General features: G+C 33.9%; 1 pseudogene; it reads left to right on the top strand.

Moving 5' to 3' along the window:
• The first annotated feature begins 226 nt into the window (after nucleotides 1–226).
• The window catches only part of LOC149227675 (phytochrome-like), a 31857-nt pseudogene continuing 14472 nt past the window's right edge, over nucleotides 227–17611 (top strand).

Here is a 17611-nt window from a genome sequence, read left to right on the forward strand (position 1 = left end):
AAGGGTTAAAATGGCGATATAGCATGATTCTCGCAGCGACCATAATAACCTAGACAATGCACCAAAGCATTTTATTTCTCTACTATCCCTTTCTCTGTATATCCTAAACTTCCCCAACGGTCAACCGGATGGAGAGAGCACATGGTTACATTCATGATGTTGCCACACAACATATGCACATGTACCTGTCTATTCCCATATGCATGCGTATTGGGAAATCCCACTTATGGAAGGATGGAAACCAGAAGCAGGGCAGAATAGCCAGCCAAGCCAGGTCGAAGAGCAACAGAGAAATAAGGTGGAATATAGGCCAGGTTGCATGGCAGGTATAATGCTTATAGGTTAGGAGGTGCTCTGCAAAGTCTGAGCCTGACTAATAACCTGACCATTTTGACAGGAGAGCCAAAGAGAAAATCTTCGCTTAGATCTTCACAGGCGACATAAAGTGAGTTTGCCCAAGGAGAAGCAAGGTGTCTTTGGCCATTACTAATTGAAGAATCGGCCAAGGTGGGCAGTGGTTCCTGCAGTTGCTGGAAGCGAAAGACCATACCAGACTGGTATTGCCTGTCCGAGCTACTGGAAGAGGGCTGGATGGATGATACCATGTGTGACGGGCCATTCATGAAGGATGCAGGAAACTGGGCACAAATATGGACTTGTATATGCTGGACTCGGATGGGTGGTTTGGAAAACCAAGAAAGACCTGCCCGAGGAACTCATTTTCCACATCATTTTTTTAGGAGCTGATCAACCCACATCTACCCTCAATTTTCCTAAAGGTAATTATCTGAACACCAGAACACTAGTATTTCTTTCGTCCAAATCTAACTTAGCCCTCTTCTGGTTGTCTGGATGGCTTTACATACGATGAAATCTGGCTGGCTTTACATGCGATGAAATTTGTGAGGGGAAATGAAGCTGGAAATGAAAATGGGCAATGGGCAATGAAAAGAAACCCCAAAAGGCTTTCTTAATGGGTGCAATAATATCGTAGGATACCATAATCCACTATTGCAGGAAGGAATGAAATGTTAACTGGTATCACATACAGGAAGGAATGAAATGTTAACTGGTATCACAGACACAAGGGCAGTACATGCAGTAGCCATGTGGTATCTGGTCGGGTGGTCTGGTTGTATGCAGTGTGTCCCTAACATATATATTACTAACATATCTAAATAACCCAAACATGTAATCGAAATGAGTTAATGCCAACGTTAGTTTCACAATTGAAAATGACAACGAAACATATCAAAGAAACATGAAAACAACATATGGTTTTGGCCTCCCTGGCCTCCCTGCCTCGGAAAGAGGCCAAATAAGATGGCGAAAAAAATTTCGCTATGAAAAATATGTCACGAGTCTTAAAACTTTAGTTATTGATAATCTTAAACAGTTCAAGTAATGTTAGTGAGCATCATATTGATTACTATAGTCCCTACAGTCCCTACCTAGCCTGCGCCTGCGGCAAGTACTAATAATGTGTTAAAAACTTAGATTATTTAAGATGTAAAACAAATTATTGTCTCAAAGCTTGACATAATGCTTCAAATTTGTTGGTATGTTCTATAAAATTAATTTAAATATTATAAAAAACTCAAATATTTTATTTAACTTATATATAATATGGACAACAAAATAATATTTGCTACAAGATAATATTTGAAGTGTTGATTTTTGAAGTGTTGATTTTTGAAATGTTTAATAAATTTATATTATATTGTGTTTATGTCTTCGCTCTTTATTAATTAGAATATTATTTTTTATTCAATAATTTAAATGAAACATTTAGAATTTTAAATATTTTAACTTATATATAATATGGACAACAAAATAATATTTGCTACAAGAAGTGTTGATTTTTGAAATGTTTAATAAATTTATGTTATATTGTGTTTATGTCTTCGCTCTTTATTAATTAGAATATTATTTTTTATTCAATAATTTAAGAAATTCATTGTATTTAATGAAACATTTAGAATTTTAAATAAATATAGATTTATTTTTATTCTTAATTTACTAAGTGTTGAAAAAAATCATATTTCTCAAGATGCAATTTTTTTTTTGAGTATAAAATTTGTGGAAAAATTTTCATATTGAGAGATTTTCTCCCTCTCAACACTGGATAGGTATATATATATATATATATATATATATATATATATATATGACATTTTTCTTTGACATGTTTTAAAATTTCTTTATGATTTAATTTTTTAATGTGATATGCATAGCATGAATCATATTTAAACACATATAAAGAGATATTATTGTAAGTATTAAGTTTTAATATATTTATTAACTAAATTTAAACATGAAGTTTTGAAATATTATGATTACAAATATAAATCATCATTATTTTTTTAATGTAATATGTATAGTATGATTTTTTTTCAAAGAAATTGTTTAAAATTTTATTAATAAAATCAAATTTGCTAAGAAATTCAATTCAACTAAATTATTTATTATTATTATTATTATTATTACTTTTTACTTTTTATTACTTTTTTAATTAGCGAATATTATATTTTATTGTTTTTGTTTTTAGTCCAAAAGAAAAAAAACTTGACTTTCAATTAGCTTTGAAATTTCTAAATAAATTTTATAAAGTTCATTAAAGTCTTGAAAAAATTAAATTATTAAACTAAATATTAAAAAAAATGAATATTTTTGATTGCTCACTTACATGAAATCACTAATTTAATTTCATGGTGTTTCAAATTGAATTGTTATAATTTTTTTATTAAAAAAACAAAAAACCAAAACAATCTTGTATGCAACCAAGTGTCATAACATTTAATAAAAAATACACTTACCAAATCTAAATATTTATGGAACATTGTAAGAAGTACCAAACGAAGTGTCATAACAGTTAATAAAGAGTACACTCATCAAATCCATTTTAATATTTATTTTTACAATGTAGTTTTATTAATAAAAATATACAAGACAAAAGCTATAATCATTCATATATTATATTATATTATATTATTTTCAATTTGATAGTTTTTAATTTTTTAATTAATATTTGGATAATGAATTTAATATAAAATAAATAACAACATATTCTTTAGTTACAATATTCATTTAAATTAATTTATTTGCATAAACTATTTAGATTTCCTTTTAAATATAATTTGTTTATTTAGACAATTTTTAATTTATTTATTTGTTATGTTTTTTATATGAAAAATATTGATGTTGTATTTCAAATTTATATATTTATAATTTTTAACACAATTTTTTACATAATAATAATAATAACAATAATTTAAGTTTAAGAGATATAAATATAATATTATATGTAAGTCTATCTTAAATTGAGGTTTATGATTGCTATATAGCATATTTTCTATATACATGGTTTTGGAGCTTTTTAACATTATAAAAATTTAAATTAATCTTAAGTGGCTAACAATTACTTTTTACATAAGAAGCAGGTATTATGCAGCAACGTTGCATATTACACTTGTTATTATTGTTATTCGATCTAATACTTTACTAGAACAACTTATCTAATGCTTCACTACAACATATCCCCTATAATGAGTTAACATTAATTTTTTCCATTTAATGTTAGATCTAACTTCTTATTGATTTAATGTTACACTACAACATCTCCCCCATACTAGCCTGTAAATTGCCTCTCAACTCAATGACAATGGTTCAATATTTCACCTTTTTTTAATATGATATTATTGAAGTGATTTATTGTCTTTGCACAGACCTACAATATCATGTCCTAGCTATTAATTGGTCTATATATCCATATCAACTATTTAGGGATAAAGTATTCAAAGGGATGGAATTTAGTTTATTAAACTTGATGTTTTTATGAAAATGTTTATCAACATTATGATTGGGAAATATATGTTATATCTTTCTTGGGTTTTGGAGGATGGTCGAGAGGGAATGGGGCATGTTGTCTAAAGATCATCATTGCAATGTGTGTATTGACTTACTTATTAGTGAAATTGGCTACAATGGAAGGAACCTTTAATTATGGTAGGGAAGATTTAATAGTATGTTTGATAACATTTTCCTTTGTGTTTTTGATGGGCCAAATAACAAAAATAATGTTGCACTCTTCAACTTACAACTTTAGATGACAATCCCCTTTCATTTCTATGAAATTTTGTGAGAACAAGTCTGCCTTGAGTAGGGCCATGATAGGGTTTGTACAAAATTGAGTGTTGCATTGCACTGCATGTGTAAAATTCATACATGCATCTATTTATAAAGGAAAATAATGTCCATTGAATGACTATAAAGGTCACTTCAACAGGTAAAAATAACCAATAATCAGTTCAACATTACAAAAAGGAGAGATAAAATCCAATTAAAGAGAAGGTTGCAAAACATAATTAAAGGGATCATGTCATCTAGCGACCAATCCTTGCATATCCTCACAATGAAAAGATAAGGTCCAAAACTGCACGAAGCAGAACATAAGGCTACAAATATAAGCGAGGGGATATAGGTTACTGATCCAAAATAGAGAAATAATGTGTTGAAAGATAGAGTTATGTTTACCTAAGTTATTCTAACGAAAATAGAACAAATCATATAGTACACTTCTCTATCACTTGGAATGAAATAAACCATAATGAAAAAAAAAATGATAGTATTACTAATATTGAAGTAATATATGGCTAACATAGTGCTTCTAATGATCTGGAAAAACACCATAAAATTATCTAAAACACTATGTTGGAAATTATGCTACAAGAAATAGAGTGTTATTGCATGAATTGTGATGTTGCAACATGAAATGCATAAATTCATGCTCAACATATATTGGAAGTACAATAAAAAAAAATAAGATGCAAACTAAAGGAAATGACCCAAGGAAATGCATATGTATGAAATGTAATGTTGATAAAAGAAATGCAAAAATTGATGTGCAACATAAAATGTGAATGAAATGAACTCATTAGGACTAAAAGTAAAATAAATGAAATAACAACTATAGATGTCCTTTGATTAGTCGTGAGTGGGCCATGTTCAATGTTTCTTCAAGGAAACTGAATCGTAATATATTAACTCAAAATATAAAGACACCTCACGGAAGTTCAAGTTCACCAATATCATCAATAACTTAACAAGAACGAAAAGCTTTCTAGGGTTATCCCCTAGATTCTACTAATACTAATAAGTTGCATCAATCAACCCTTCAATCACTCTTTGATTGAACGTATTATGTCTCTAGGATCCATATAATTAGGGCCCTTAGTTTTAGAGATAAAATCACTTGATATATTGCCTTTCTTTAGTCAGTAGTTCAAATGGATTAGTTTGGATGTGGTGCCTTAAATATTTTGTAGCCTTTGGAAATGGATGAGGAGATACAATCCCCCTTTTCATTGATGTCATGTTAGAGTAGGAATCTTCTCTTGATTTGACCTAGTTGGAGCATGGGTTAGGGTAGCACGTTGATATCCATGAAATCATTAAAAAATAGCTAAAATTAAATACAAAACACACTTTATCATTCAACACATTCCATTAAAAATTAATTGATAAACCATATTCTTATATTAATCATGTCCAAACAGTGTTTATAAAGTACAAATATGAAAAAGGTGTATCAAAGATAGGCATAGAAATACTACCATGGAGAAGCTCATCATCACTCCCCATTTTAAAGTTTGCACACCCTTGTGCAACCAAAAAAGATGAAATGGTACTTCTGTTACATCATCTTTTCTTTAACTCTTACTATTATCCCATTCAAATCTAACTTAAGTCACAAGTGACATATTTAGTGATGGAACCTTGGTCTTATTATCCAATATTCTTCTCAATTTCCTTCCATTCTTTGCTCTAGGTTGTATAAGGAATGAAATAAAAGGAAATAAAGGAAATGAAACACACCCTAAGAGAAATATAATATAGAGCATAGTAATATAGTGAAATCCCAACCTTCATTAATGAATAAAATAATGCAATATTGCAGAACACAATTTGGCTAGAATGATGGTAGTCATCTCTAATGAGAAAGAGATGGTTAATGCATTAATTCACAAAAGCTACTACAAGAGGTAAAAATAATGGCATTTTAAAATAAATAAAGATCCTTATATGTCGAAAACCCTAACCCTAGAGTTTGAAGTTCCAAAAGGTTTGTGGGTCTGGAGGTGGTTCGTTGGTACATCAACATCTCACGGGCACAACGTTTGCATACAATCTCCATTTTAGGTGCACAATAGCTTATTGGAAGGAATTATACAAGGAAAAAAAATTGATGGGGGCCTTGCATGCCATGGAAGCCCTTGGTCCCCTAAATTACCAAAAACATCATTTAGGGTGTCAAAATGACCTTAAAAATTTGGGACCTTAAAAATTGTTAGGCTTTTTATTTGTTGAATTAATTTCCTCTCATTACAGTATCAACCAGAGATTGTAAGCTTTGAGTTACAATACAATCTGATCTAGGTACACTGTTCTAAGAAAACTTAAAGGCCTTTAACTACTAATATAAGAAATCAGAACCTTTGATTTCAAAATTCAGAACTTAATATCCTACAGGCATTTGGTGTTGAATATGAATTCAATCTTGTAATTCTTAATTGAAAATTTGAAAAAAAACTAACATAAGAATCAAAAAGATTTACAATCAAATTCCTTATCTAACAATCAGGCATCTATTTGAAAGTCTCAGTTGTGCTCTAGCTACTGAGCTTCTAATTACACTGAATCCCTTTTTCAAACCAAAAATTCAAATTGAAACTTCCATTTCATGAATAATTTGAATGCTCCATTTAAAATCTTAGAGACTGTAAGTCAAAATGATTTAAATTCAAATTTAAAGATTGTGCATTCAAATGTTTTAACCTAAGGAACTGGAAATTCAATTTTTCAACTTTAAATCATAAATCTAAGGGACTGTAAACATAGAACTTGGAAACTCAAATATTCTAACTTCAAATCAGAAATATGAGAGATTGGGAATATGAATCTAAGAGATTGGAAATTCAAGTGTTCTAGCTTCAGATAATAAGCACACACGGGATACTAAGCAATACTTATAAATACTAAAAGAAAGCAATAGTGATCCAACTATTCTATACTAACTGATATTCCTACTCTAATTCGAATCAATTACAAACTTGGCTGAGATCAGTGGTGGGCCCCTGCCACGATCTTAGACAACTTAGACTACAACAATAAACTTAACAAATTAATAACACATCAATACTTAAGAAATAGAAGTCAAAATCACTATATTAACAGTCTTCAATAGTACATCTGTAATGCAGTTCCAAACTTGAAATAAAAATAAATTTTTGAATATGTTCCATAATTACTATTTTCTATTCTCATTTCTCTCTCCTCTTCCTCACCTTGGTAGTACTGCTAGTCCCTCCTTTTAAGGAGATCATAGCCTAAAGATAACTTTAACTGAATGAACAAGAAAACAATACAAGATATGATCTGGGCTCAATTAAGACAAGTTAGATCTCAAAGATCAATAATCCAGTCTAACATATCCACGAAGATCTGTCATAGTACTATTCTTGGGAGAGACCATTATACCTATTGTCAAAATAATTAAAAGAAGATAACAATGTTTCTTGGGAAACATTGTTTAGTTGACTGGTACCAAATTTCTGGAAAGTGGTACTGAATCAAGTACAAAGTAAGTACTGAACAACTGCTAGGTGAAAAAGAAATATGAATGTTGATCTGCTTGTGTAATCTTCCAATACCATCGAGTTCTTAATGCTTAGGAATCCTAGTAAAATTACAGCCAAGGTTAGCAAAATAATATAAACTCACTTAACATCTATCTAGATCAACCAAAGAAATATGAAAAGACGCCTAATTTGTGACTTTACCTCCACTTATTGACTTGGACCATTTGGAAAGGATAAGGGCAACCTTTAAGGTGTCAAAAGGGTCAAAATGGAGCAGGGTATCAAAAAATATAGCAAAATAAGGTGTCAAAAAGATACAAAAGTAGGCCCCAATATCTCCGCCATCCTAAAGAGGATGCATGTCCTCATGCATTTATCTTCTACAAAATTTATTCAGACATCAAAATTGGGGCCAAACTTGTTCTCGAATTCCCATTGCACTAACAAAATTTTCTAGGCCATGATCTTTCACTCTCATCTGTCATCGGAGTCTTCACATTCTATCATAGGTGGTGTATATTCAGGGATTTTTCAACTTCTTTACCTTCCAGCAGAGAAATTGATTATTTTTAATTTCTAGCTTGTCATTCTCTGATGTCAAAGTCAAATTTTGAGCCTTATACAATTCATTGTCACTTCTAACATTCTTGTACAAGACCTTGTACTTATGGGCCTTCTCCCTTAGCTTGATATTTTTCCTTTGTAGCTTATCGACCTTGTATTGTAACTCTCTGTCAATAGAATTAGGCACATTTTAAGGAGGAAAACTATTTTCCCTTAACCTAGTCTCTTCATGAACCAAATTCTCTTGAATTTGACTTATCATTGTTTCAGCTACCTCTTTATCTATAGGCGGCCCATGTTCAGATAACCCATTGGGTGGAGAGTTACCTTGGAAGTCTTCAAATTTTTCCATAGACCTTTCTTCCCTTAGTGATAATGGGATAGACACTAGTTCGATAGGTTGAGTTATTTGTTGAGGGCACTGTTGACGTGCCATTCTACACGTAAATATTTTTCCCTATTGAAAAATTGGAACCTCTGTTGGATTAGGAATTTCTTCAGCCTGTGGGGGGGAAGATGGGGTTGTTGGTGGCATAGTATCCTTTTGTTTTTTAAATATATTCCTTCACCCCTTATTAGCACCTGCCCTTGATTGTTTTGTTCTTTGTTTTTTCCTTGTTTAGACACTCGACTCTGCAACCTACATCTGTGGATTCTTCCCAACACATTCTTTTCGTTGTTTTGGTATCAGTTCCTTTTCTGCCTGAATATTTGTGTCCAAATTCCACTTGTGTGCCCCTTTCTTTTTATTTTATAGGGATAATAGGGTTTCTTTCTCTTGAATAGGGCTAGGGTTTCTCGAGGATAATTCATCTGGAGATGTCGCTGCACTCCCTTCAACCCCTTTTGATTATGGTTTCTTTATAGGCTCCTCAACATGTTTAGTAACTGGCTTAATAGGGACCTTAGATCCTTTTCCCAACTTCTTCAATTTCATACTAATTGTTCTTTATTTCAATTTTATTTGACTTTATCCTCTAGGAAAATTTCTTGTCAAAAATTTTGCTCAGTTATCATTTCATTGCCCCAATTCATAAAATAACCATCTTAATGAGGTCATAATGGCATAGGCTATTTTTTTCTCTTTTGGAGGTCGAATAAACATTTCTAGGAACTTTTTGCAGTCTTTTGCAAAGGAAGAAAGGGAAATTTATGTCACGACCATATATGAAATATAGAAGAAGCCTTACATGGTAAATGAATGTAGTTGCATACCTTCCTTCACAAGTCATAAATATCTGAATGTTGTGAGAAGTGGTCACCATTATTCTGCAATATATCACTTGGAGACTCCTTTGGTCCAGTTAACATGTTTGTATGCAGGCTTAAGACACTTCAAGCACTCTTCCCAGTCGATCTAGAAATGGTTGAAATAATTTTCACTGCTCAAAGGTAACTGTTATGAAACCAACTCAAGAAAAGATAGAAAAGATAGATCAACGCCTTCGAATTCAGCCTCTTCGAGGGGGCAACCTCCTTTACATTACATAAATGAACAATTCTTCGATGATAAAATGACAAAACCTCATTTCTATATATAGGAGTCTAAGGAGTCACAATATAATCCAGCCGACCTAAAAATAATAATATAAAGCCACAGAAATAACAATAGAGGGATTCTATGGGGCACAGAAATAACAATATGGGGGTAATAGGGGCACAACAATACAAATAAGGGGTATAACTACAATAGTAATGGGGTAATCACTAGTATTATAGGGACCCAACATGCCCCTCTCCTTCAAAAAAGTGTTGTCCTCAACACTTGAGTAGTTTTGGATACTTCTGCATAAAATTCTCATCCTCCCATGTGGAATCTTCAGCGGATAAGTTCTTCCACTTGATAAGATACTCTGAAATTGATCGATTTCGTAGCTGTCGAGTTCTTGTTTCTGTGACTGCTTCCGGTTCCAATATAATTTTTCCTTCCTCTTCAAGTTCTGGCAATATTGTTTGAATTGGGAGCTTGTCACCTATAACTTTCTTTAAACATGAAACATGGAAAATTAGGTGCAATCGAGAAGCTGCAGGAAGCTCCAATTTGTATGCCATAGTACCAATCTTTTGCAACACCTTGTACGGACCATAATACTTTGGTGATAATTTATTATCCTTCTTAGCTTGCTTTAGGGACATTTGCTTATATGGTTGTAGCCGTAGGAATACCCAATCACCTACATCAAAACTTCTTTCACTGCGATGTTGATCTGCCTATTGTTTCATTCTATTTTGTGCCAACACAAGGTTATCCTTTAAGAGTTGGAGGACTTGTTGTTGATGTTCGATGTGATGTTCCACTGCCTGAACCTTAGAATTTTCTCTTAAATATGATGTGATGGATGGTGGTTGATACCCATAAAGTGCCATAAATGGGGTCATTTTTGTTGCTGTATGGAAGGAAGTGTTATACCACCATTCAGCCAGAGGCAACCATTTGACCCATTGTGTCTGTTTATCAGATACAAAGCAACGAAGATATCCTTCCAAACATTTGTTTACTATCTCAGTTTGCCCATCAGATTGAGGATGATAAGATGAGCTATGAGCTAACTGAGTACCAAGACAAGAAAATAATTATGTCCAAAAATTTCCAGTGAAAATGGGATCTCTGTCACTTACAATAATCTTTGGGTTTCCATGTAGCTTTTGAACTGTTTCCATAAATGCAGTAGAAACTGTACTGGCTTTAAATGGATGTGATAATGCACAAAAGTGTGCATACTTGGTAAGTCTGTCAACTACCACCATGATGACACTCTTTCCCTCAGACTTGGGTAAACCTGTGATAAAATCCATTGAAACCTCCTCCCAACGTTGGCTTGGAATGGATAAAGGTTGTAATAGACCCGGTGTCTTAATTGTTTCAACTTTATTTTGTTGGCAAACCAAACATTCCGCCACAAACTTTTGAATATCTGATTTAAGGCCATCCCAAAAAAATTCCTTCTTACCCTGTGGTAAGTTTTTAAAAATCCTGAGTGCCCTCCTAAGGGAGAAGTGTGCAATTCCATAAGAATCTTTTGTTTTAGCTGGGAATTCTTACAGAGGTATAAGCGATCTTTGTACCATAACGAATCATTTTGCCAGCTAAATGTATCAGAAGTACTGGAATCTTGTTGTAGCTTTCGAATAAGTGCCCACACTTCTTCGTCATTCTTCCATTCCTCCCTTGCTTCGTTTATCCAATCTGGTTGGATAATAGAAATGGCACACAACAATGCTTCCACATCCTCATCCTTTCTTGAGAGTGCATCTGCCACCACATTTTGCTTCCCTTTTTTGTAGATGATTTCAAAGTCATAACCCAACATCTTTGTGACCCACTTTTGTTGCTCTTCAGAGGATAATCTTTGTTCTAAAAAGTATTTAAGGCTATCATGATCCGTTTTTACCTTGAAGTGTCTTCCCATTAGGTAGGGTCGCCATTTCTTAAGTGCATGGAGTATTGCCAACATTTCCTTCTCATAAATAGCTTTGCTTAAAAACTTTCCCTTGATTGGACGACTTTCAAAAGCAATGGGTCTTTCATCTTGCATTAGAACAGCACCAATTCCATTTCCTGAAGCATCACATTCCACAATAAAGGTTTTTGTGAAGTCCGGTGTAGCTAAGACCGGTGCTTGGCACATTGCCTCTTTAAGATGTTCAAAGGCCTTTGTTGCTTCCGGAGTCCATGAAAATGAATCTTTCTTCAATAATGTTGTTAGAGGTGCTGCTATTCTCCCATAATTCTTAACAAACTTGCGATAATACCCTGTCAACCCAAGAAATCCTCGCAGATGCTTTATGGATGTGGGGATTTTCCATTCCTTAATGGCTTTAATTTTGCTAGGGTCTACCTTAACTCCTTCATGAGATACAATATGACCCAAATATTCCACCTCCTGGACTCCAAAGAAACATTTGGATCTTTTTGCATATAATTGTTTCTCCTCCAATAGTTGTAGCACCCTGTCAACATGTTCAACATGATCCTTCCAAGACTTGCTGTAGATTAGTATATCATCAAAAAATACTAACACAAATTTTCTAAGGAATGGTTTGAAAATTGAATTCATCAAACCTTGAAATGTTGAAGGTGCATTGGTAAGGCCAAAAGGCATGACCAAAAATTCATAATGACCCTCATGAGTTCTAAATGCCGTTTTCGGAATGTCTTCAATCTTCATTCTGATTTGATGATATCCTGAACGAAGATCCAACTTGGTGAAGTAAATTGATCCATGCAATTCATCCAGTAATTCATCAATGACAGGAATGGGGAACTTATCTTTAATAGTGAGCTTGTTGAGCTCCCTATAATCCGGACACATGCGCCATGATCCATCCTTCTTGTGCACCAATACTACTGGAGCTGAGAAAGAACTTTGACTCGGTTGAATTATACCAGCCTCTAGCATTTCTGCAACCATACGTTCAATTTCACTTTTTGGACATAGGGATATCTGTACGGCCTGATGTTTGGAGGAACACTTCCTGGAATCAGATGAATAGCATGATCATGATCACGCATAGGTGGGAGACCTTTGGGAGTCTCAAATACCTTGGAATGATTGTCCAGGACTTTTTGGAGATCTGGAGAAATAGATGATTCCAATGTGGAAACATCTAGCGAACATAATTGTGCAATTACACCTCTTTGCTCCTTTTTTAGAAGCTTTGTCATGCCATTAGAGCTGATTATCTTTCCTGGTTTCCCTGCAATACCCCTTAATTCAACTTCCTTTCCTTCCGTAGAAAATTTGATGAAAAGTTCTTGAAAATTAAAAGCTATTGTACCCAAGGATTGTAGCCATTGGACTCCTAGTACAACATCAGCACCTCCCATTGGAATGGAAAGCATTGGGCTAGTCAATACATATTCTCCCATGGATAGCTTGATATTATGGCACTTTCCAGAGCAATTTATTGTTCCTCCATTTGCAATCATCACTTGACACTCTGGTGCTGGATATAGGAAGCAATTCAATTCTTTTGCTACCCTACAATGAATAAAATTGTGGGTGCTTCCTGAATCAATCAACACTATTACCTTTTTCTTCTTGATTTGTCCTTCTATCTTGATGGTTTGAGGAGTGGTAATTCCCGCCAATGCATTACAAGATATGGTCGGATTTATTTGTTCTTCATCTAGGCTTTGTTCCTGGAGTATATCCTCTTCTTTTGACCTTTCTTGCTCCTTTTCTTCTTCCTCTTCACAATCTATGTAGAATAATTTCTTCTCAGCACACTTATGACCTTTTGTGTATTTGCTATCACAACTGTAACAAAGCCCTTTTGCTCTTTTTTCTTCCAATTGTTGTGGTGTCAACCTTGTAGGTTGTGGAAGACTAGGGGCAACAACACTTCCGTCTTTATAGTTGTGAGTGGTATGCTTCCTAGTTGCCATAATTTTGCTTTCCATTTTTCTTGCTAACCTGAATGCCTTCTCTAATGAATCAGGTTCCCAAAGGCGAACATCATGTTGGATATTATCCTTTAAAGACCCTATGAACACATCAATCCTATGCTCCTCTGGAATATCTTTTACCCTTATGTTCAATTTTTGGAACTCCTCAATGTGCTCCATTATTGAACCCTTTTGTTTGAGACTTATCAATTGGCTAAAAAAAGTGTTGCTTTTTGTATCCTCATAATGTGCTATCAATTCTTCCGTAAAAATTGCCCAAGTGATAAATTGTTTACGAGAACAAAGCCATTGATACCATACAAACTGATTTGGTTCCAAATATAAAGTTGCCATACGTACCTTTTGTGTGTTTTGCACATTATTGAGATCGAAGAATTGCTCCATCTGTAATATCCATGTGGCGGGATCCTTGCCATCAAACTTCCTCATATCGATTTTTGGAATATGGTGATTCTTCGATCCAACATTAGCGTCTATGGAATCATGATTAACATTTCTTTTGTTCTCATCATGAGTTTCCTTTACTACCTTTTCACCATTAGTAAGTATTTCTTGTAGAAAATTTGTCAAATCTGTCTTCAAATATGCCATGCCTATCTTCAAATTTGTGTTCAAATCTATCTTCAAATTGTCCATCTTAGCTTCCATGCCATTTATCTTAACTTCTGTTAACTTTTGTGAGTGTGACATTTGTTGCACTTGTTCTTGTAATTTTGATATATCATGTAGCATTTCTTCCTCTTCTTCATGAGTCATGCTAGAGCTTTCAGGTTCCTTACTAGGTGTTTGCATTTTCTTTCCTCGGGGCATCAGTTACTGATAATAATGCTCTACTATGCCCTTTGAATTCCTTCAAAATAAATTTTCAAACCAAGCTTAAGCAAAAATTTAAAAAAATCTACACACCTTTTTTCACTTTGTAGGAGCTCGATATTGCCTCTGATGTATCTCTGTACTTTCAAATCATCTAGTTCTGAATTTGTGCTATGTACTAGCTCTATATGTCCTCTTTCCAATGCCACCAGTCTGATCCAAATTGGATTCTCCAAGAAAGAGTTATGCACAATTTCCCAAGATGACCTGATTATAGACCTTTCCAGAAGAGCGAAGTTGTATGAAGTGCACGTGTACAATTTTCGATATTTGGTTCTGAAAAAGATATACAAGAAACTACAGTCCGTCCTCTTTTTGTACCTTCTTATGAAATTTCAATCTGATTCCCAGAGAGAAAGTTATGACGATTTTCCCCAGGTCACCTATTTTGAATGTAATTCAGGAGTCTGCAAAAAGACCAACTTCCTCAGATCATATCTCCGCAAATATCGCGCGAAAAGCTCTGAAATTCGGACCCAAGGTTCAACACAATTTCTTCTCAATTGAGTTTTTTTTGCGACTTCTGAAACATCACAGAAAAAAAGTTATAGTGAAAATTCCACGATGACCTGTTTGGAGCAGCGAAACCCTAGAATCCAAAGCTCTGATACCAAATGTTATGAAACCAGCTCAAGAAAAGATAGAAAAGATAGATCAACGCCTTAGAATTCAGCCTCTTCGAGGGGGAAACCTCCTTTACATTACATAAATGAACAATTCTTCGATGATAAAATGACAAAACCTCCTTTCTATATATAGGAGTCTAAGGAGTCACAATATAATCCAGTCGACCTAACAATAATAATATAAAGCCACAAAAATAGCAATAGAGGGATTCTATGGGGCACAGAAATAACAATATGGGGGTAATGGGGGCACAACAATATAAATAAGGGGTATAACTACAATAGTAATGGGGTAATCACTAGTATTATAGGGACCCAACAGTAACCATGTTACCTTGGCTATTTATGCATCTATTATTTCAATCTCAAGGTCTCCAATTTTCACTATCTTCCCATTGAAGTTCTGTGCAAATCCCATGATGACCCTATCATTATGTCCTTGAAAGTTCTGTAGGAAATCTATCCACCCTTTTTCCCCAAACTTAGCTTCACATGCAACATACTCAGCGCTAGTATTGAAATGAGTAAAGGTAGGTTCATGCCTGTCCAACCCCATGTCGGCGATAAAATTGATTCAAAGCTAATCAAGAAATTAAGAAGTCATTGGGTTGAGTGCAAAGAGGCTATGAAATAGGGAGTAAAAGGATTCTCGTCCTGGTCTTTTAGAAATTCATAGTAGACAAATGGAATCAAATAGAAAGGGACAGCCACATTTTTAAATTATGATGAGAACAGGGTCTATAAAAAATGATGGGCGGAAACACCAATGCATGTACAATGACAAGAAATTGATAATCATGATTCGTTGATGGATATGAAAATTCAAATTTCATTCCAATGGCATGAGGAAAGGACTATATTTAATCATAATTACACATAATTTAAATGAATGGAGGTAGGGACCACTAGTTAGACTCTATCATCCACATTCTTTGCATCAACCTAAATAAATGAAAGTTCATTCATACCTTTTCTTTGACTATGTAATAACAACTAGAGATTCAAAAAAAATGAGAGACAAAATACTCTTAGCATTATCAAAGGTTAATGCCGATGCTCTTCAGTTGTTGAATATGATGTGGCCAAACTGCTACTTCCCAATTGTGGAATTTGATGCTCACATATTGATGCTTTTGAATTTGATGCTGACAAACTCATACTCTTTGAATTTGATGCTAACAAATTGATACTCTTCAATTTTTATGTTTACTGGATCACAATCAGTGGCATCTAGAGTATCAAATTGGTCTAGTACTTAGAACTTCTAGACAATGTTTAAGTACCGAATTGACTACCGAAATACTGGAATTATATAGGTACTGTAAATGAATTTAGCAGCAATATACGAAACCACTTAAATTATGTTGGAACAACAATTTTGGAGCATATTTATCAAAGTAAATAATTTTACATTCAAATTAGCTCGGAACTTATCTGGAAAATCAATTGTAGGAAGAAGGTCTAAACTAAGAATCTAAATGACATTAAGATTTGTTGCTTCAAACTAAATGTTGGAACCACTATTCCATGGATGTTAAACCAAACCTAGAATAGTTATTGCCTGGCAGAATTTCAATTTTAGAGAGTCTGAAGCACGCCAAAGAAGACTCCACAAGCTTCCTTTTTGTAATCATTCTACCAAACCCAGAAAAGAACAACTCTCTACTTCGTAGATCCCTAACTACCACTGTCCCATCCAAGTTCAACAATCCTGGGTCAGCCTCTACTTAGAGTCTTCATTTTTAGAGACTCTGAAGATGCTCAAAGTAGACTACAGGGGTGTCCTTTCTGTAAATAATCTATCAAGTCCAGGTAAAGGAATAAACTTACACTTGAAAAATTTATACAATTAAGCCCACTATCATTTATACAATGTACACACACACACACATTATACTAATAATAAAAAAATTCAGTTTGAAGAACCAGGAGGAGGTAGATCCTCCTTATTAATCAACTCTATCTCTGAGTTTTGCAGGACAATTTGTAAAAATTCATGTTTGGAGAGTGTTCGATGATAAACCTTCAATCTATGTCCATTTACTACAAAATAAGTTTGATTATCATCAAATATATTGATCTTGACTGAGCCATTGTCAAGAGCCTCTTCCACTTCATAGGATCCTAGCCATCTAGTCGAAAATTTCCCTTTGAAGTGTTTTAACATACTGTCATACAATAATGCACAGTCTCCTGGTTGGAAAGTCTTCTTTTTACGTACTTATCATGCCAACGAACCCATTGATCCTATACCAACATAGTCTTCTGGAAAGCATCTTGCTTGATCTCATCAAGTTCATTTAGATGAAACACCCTCTATTTCTGAGCTTCATTCAAATCCATCCCTAATTGAATAGCATCCCTAAAGGTCTTTACCTAAAATTCATTTGGTAGAAATACATGCTTCCCATTGACCAGTTCATAGGGAGAATATCCCATCACATTTCTCCAAGTTATCCTATAGGCCCATAGTTCTTCTGGTAACTTGTCAGCCCAGTCTC

Source organism: Pinus tabuliformis, chromosome J (assembly GCF_031772625.1).
Source record: "Pinus tabuliformis cultivar Carrire ecotype Pingquan chromosome J, CPIR1, whole genome shotgun sequence".
Taxonomy (NCBI): Eukaryota; Viridiplantae; Streptophyta; class Pinopsida; order Pinales; family Pinaceae; genus Pinus; species Pinus tabuliformis.